Source organism: Macaca nemestrina, chromosome X (genome assembly GCF_043159975.1).
Source record: "Macaca nemestrina isolate mMacNem1 chromosome X, mMacNem.hap1, whole genome shotgun sequence".
Classification (NCBI taxonomy): Eukaryota; Metazoa; Chordata; class Mammalia; order Primates; family Cercopithecidae; genus Macaca; species Macaca nemestrina.
The window spans coordinates 110,855,665-110,860,807 of record NC_092145.1 but is presented as its reverse complement, the minus strand read 5'-3'; the positions used below and the strand labels follow the sequence as shown (position 1 = coordinate 110,860,807).

General features: G+C 42.6%; 1 pseudogene; it reads left to right on the top strand.

The window, feature by feature from the left end:
* The first annotated feature begins 4,300 nt into the window (after window positions 1–4,300).
* LOC139360601 (small ribosomal subunit protein uS5 pseudogene) lies at window positions 4,301–4,929 on the top strand (annotated as a pseudogene).
* Window positions 4,930–5,143: the final 214 nt, after the last annotated feature.

Genomic DNA, 5,143 nt, shown 5'->3' with positions numbered 1-5,143 from the left:
TTATTTCTATTTTATAGATGAGGAAACTGAGGAACAGATAATTTATATAACTCAAGATTTCAATCTGGGGCAGGGGTGAGGGTGTCCGATCTTTTGGTTTCCCTGGGCCACATTGGAAGAAGAAGAATTGTCTTGGGCCACACCTAAAATACAGTAACACTAACAGTAGCTGATGAGCTAGAAAAAAATTGAAAAAAAATCTCATAATGTTTTAAGACAGTTTTAAGACGAATTTGTGTTGGGCCGAATTCAAAGCCGTCCTGGGCCACATGCGTCATGAAGGCCATAGGCTGAACAAGCTTGCTCTAGGGTATTGCCTATAACATGTGCTGAAGAACTCTGTTGGGGCACCAGAAGGGAGCTGAGATGGAGGGTTCTGATTACCTGGTGGGCCTGACTCTGCTCCTCCTTACCTTCATGCACTCTTACATTAAGCGTCCTCACCCTCCTTTGTCCTTCTGCAGTTTTTTCAAATTGTGAAGTCCCACCATAGCCATGTTCTTGACATATTGTGCCATGCGTGTATTTTATCTCTCTGACTCATCTTCTGTTTCCTTAAAGGAAGGGATCTTGTCTGTCCTTTCATATCTTCCCCGGAGCGAGGAACTGAAAACACACATGATGGTTAATTGATTGATTAGGATTTCACTAAGCATTCCACTTAGGCACTTACCTGCCTGTAGTGCTTGTTGACTGCTTGATTGAACACCTTCCTCATTAACTCCATCTGGGCAGGCAACTTTTCTGCATATGTGCCAGATCCAGTGCTAGGCACTGTCACTTTCCTGATTTCACTTAATTCTCTCTAGATGTGTACCGTGCATTCCCATTTCACAAGATGAGTAAACTGAGGCTCATTGAGGTTAGGTGGCATGTATCAAAGAATAACTCAAAGGCATATTGTTAGTTATTATCATGCTAACTTACTTGAATACAAAATACTAACAACAGATTGATTTCATCTAACAAAGGATTTATCTACAAGGAAGAAGAAGAGAGAGGTAAGGAGGAAAACCACAGGCATATTTGAAAATGGTGAACCCTGCTTTCCTCTTGCTGGGCGAACTGGTGACCAGCAAGGGGCCAGGTGGGCTGTTCTGCCCTTGGACAGCAGACTGGGTCCTCAAATAAAACAAATTCGGTTGTTTATGGGTTCCACATAAGGCCTCGGAAGTTTAGCTCTAGGCAATGTGTGACAGGCTGTCTCTGTGTTTCGGCTGTCACTGTCTTTAGTTAACACCTCCATCTCAGCTATGTCAGTTGGGCACCAGCTCCCTTCCAGAATTTCTCAACTACTGCCTCAGTCACTCAGCAACCAAGCTGGGCTGACTATGAAGGTTTCAGGTTCCTTTTGACTCTGATCATGGGTTAACTGTTGTTTTGAGATCCTGGCTGTGCAGCCACATTTAGGCAGTTGGAGTTAGACGGTGGAGGAAGGCAAAAAGCCTAAGGGCAATAATAATAATAAATATCGAAACTCACTTCATGTCCAATGTTTTAGTTTCCCAAAGCCCAACCAGGAGAGTAATTTGGGCTTTGTCAAACTTGCCAAAGGATTAGTTTGGCCAATATTAGATAAGCAAGTGGCCTTTTCGTTCATTCCTTGATTTATTGCCCCATTTCTGCTGAAGTATTTATCCAGACATAATAAAATGTGTTACCCATTGCCCCGACTTCACCTTGGCTTGTGAGCAAATAAAAATTCTAAGACTCCAGCTTGGCTGGTGAGCAAATAAAAATCCTATCTGATAGATTTATGCTTACATGTTCTGCTTCTAATGCTTGAGCTATTTCATTTGCTATTTGAGCCAAAGTCTGACATAAATTGTGGATAACATGATCTATTTCAGGAACTCCTGTTCAGAATATAAATCCCTGCACAAATCAGTAAAATACAGTATCATGGATACCTCCTGGTAAGGTAACATGTCAAAATATTAATAAAATAAGATGACTGGGAGGTTCTGTTTTGAATGCTTGGAAAGGCTGAATGAATATACCGAAAGTGTACAGCATATATTAATGCAGCGAGCATAGAAAATCCATTTTATTACACCCAAAGAAAGTCCCAGAAGTGCACATTGAGAAGGCATATATGTGTTGTTTATGGTAGGTACCACTTATTGTCTGAATTTAATAGATCTGTTTGTTGACGAAAACATCCTAGAGTTAAATAAATCATTTATATAGTTTCTGTTTAGATTTGTGGTAAAATAATTGGACTATAGTTTGCATCATTAGTCTCATGCCTATCATATTCTTGTTGCAAGTTCTTGGAAATATCAGAAACAGCAGTTAATTGTTAATGACCTAGTGTCAAGTTAAGGCATATAGATGTCTCAAGGTTAATATTTCTGTATTGAAGATACAAGGGAATGACGTGGTCAGTCTTAGGGTGAAATCTGGTACCATTTAGTCCTATAGGCATGGGTATAAGAGTCTTACTAGAACATCTGGGGCTGGATGAGAAATCCAGCAGCTGAAAAGATTGGCTGTTGTTGCAGTTGTTTGAGAAAGGAGAATTCACAGAGTTTCTGGAAAATGAAAGTGTTAAAAAAATGAAAAAAAAAAAAAAAGAGTAGGGTGACAATTTTAACAATCTAGTATCTTGAGATACCACAAAATAAAAACAATAAAGGGAAAAAGAGGAGTCAAATAATAAAATAAGGGTCTGTTGCCCTGATTCTGGATCTTAACTAGAAGGTCTTTGGAGAGGGCTGTCCACTTCAGGAAGTATTTGCTTATGCAGTCCTTTTTGATGACTCTCAGAGTTAAGTCTCTAGTGGGACTGGAGAGATGGTTCAGTGGTAGGATACTTAACACACTGACACTGGCTTACATGTACCCATGGCTACACACCCTGGAGTTCAAATGTAGTGCTTGTAGTTAAAAGGACCTGAAATTGTCTTTTCTAGTGTGTTTCTTCTTCCTCTTCCTCCTCCTCCTCCTCCTCCTCCTCCTCCTCCTCCTCCTCCTCCTCCTCCTCTCCTTCTCCTTCTCCTTCTCCTTCTCCTTCTCCTTCTTCTTCTTCTTCGACAGGGTCTCATTCTGTTGCATAGGGTGGAGTGCAGTGGTGTGATCATAGCTCACTGCAGTCTTGAACTCCTGGGCTCTAGCAATCCTCTGCCTCAGCCTCCTGAGTAGCTGAGACTACAGTACACACCATCATGCCTAGCTAATTTTTACAGTTTTTTGTAGGGACAGGGTGTAGCTATGTTGTCCAGGCTGGTCTTGAACTCTTGGCCTCAAGTGATCCTCCCACCTTGTCCTGCCCATCTAGTGCATTTCTAAGGCTGACTTTCATTGGTTTCTCTTGCAGCATCTCCAGTCTCCTGACTACAAATCATGTAAGGGTATATCTGGTAATATTCTCATTGAAAATGCAACTTGCATATCAGTTGGGCATATGATGTCATTTTGGACAATATTTGACAAGCTTGAAGTGTTTACAAGGTGGAATCCAATAGAGGAGGAGTCATCACAGTCTCATGGGCCTTCCCGGAATTGTTTCAAGGGAAGAGCCCGTGAAGATTTTGAGATGATATGACTATTGCCTTATGGTTACAGCTGATAGTTAGATTTTAGGTCAGGGGAGATTAAACTCTTCTGAGTACTATGAGAGATCATTGGCCCATTCTATTTTGCCAAAACTTAGTGAGTGGATAAATGTGAGCAAGGAAGTTTTTGTTTTAATGGGAGTACTTTACACAGTTTCTTAAGTATTTCCACCTGTAAAATGAGATGTTCTATTACTAGAGAGTAATATATGTACTCTATCACTAGAGAGTAATGCAGGTGGGAAAAACAATATCTATCAATCTATTATCTATCTATCTATCTATCTATCATCTATCTATCTATCTATCTCTATTATCTATCTATCTATCTATCTATCTATCTATCTATCTATCTATCTATCTATCTATCTATCTATCTTTTCACCTTTTAGCAAGGGAAAACTTTAATCCAACTATAAACCTAACATACCGGCCGGGCGCGGTGGCTCAAGCCTGTAATCCCAGCACTTTGGGAGGCCGAGACGGGCGGATCACGAGGTCAGGAGATCGAGACCATCCTGGCTAACACGGTGAAACCCCGTCTCTACTAAAAAAATACAAAAAAAAACTAGCCGGGCGAGGTGGCGGGCGCCTGTAGTCCCAGCTACTTGGGAGGCTGAGGCCGGAGAATGGCGTGAACCCGGGAGGCGGAGCTTGCAGTGAGCTGAGATCCGGCCACTGCACTCCAGCCTGGGCTACAGAGTGAGACTCCGTCTCAAAAAAAAAAAAAAAAAAAAAAAAGGAATCTGAGATCATTGACTTTTTCTTGGGGGCTTCTCTCAAAGACGAGGTTTTGAAGATTATGCCGGTGCAGAAGCAGACCCGTGCTGGCCAGCGCACCAGGTTTAAGGCGTTTGTTGCTATCGGGGACTACAATGGCCACGTTGGCCTGGGTGTTAAGTGCTCCAAGGAGGTGGCCACTGCCATCCGTGGGGCCATCATCCTGGCCAAACTCTCCATTGTCCCGGTGCACAGAGGCTACTGGGGGAACAAGATCGGCAAGCCCCACACCGTCCCTTGCAAGGTGACAGGCCGCTGCGGCTCTGTGCTCGTGCGCCTCATCCCTGCACCCAGGGGCACTGGCATCGTCTCAGCGCCTGTGCCCAAGAAGCTGCTCATGATGGCTGGTATTGATGACTGCTACACCTCAGCCCGGGGCTGCACTGCCACCCTGGGCAACTTCGCTAAGGCCACCTTCGATGCCATCTCTAAGACCTACAGCTACCTGACCCCTGACCTCTGGAAGGAGACTGTGTTTACCAAGTCTCCCTATCAGGAATTCACTGACCACCTTGTCAAGACCCACACCAGAGTCTCCGTACAGCGGACCCAGGCTCCAGCTGTGGCTACAACATAGGGTTTTTATACAAGAAAAATAAAGTGAATTAAGCCTGAAAAAAAAAAAAAAAAAGAAATTCTCTTTTGCTTTAAAAGTGTTACCTTCAGAATGAGTTTCTCTGTTTCTAATCCATACTTCATTTGGATGTTATAGTGCTTCTAATAAATTACTATTTTTTCATTTTAGTTGGGGTACCTGGAGATTAGAAAACCTGTTTGTTTTCATAATGTACTAAAAAATCATGAGC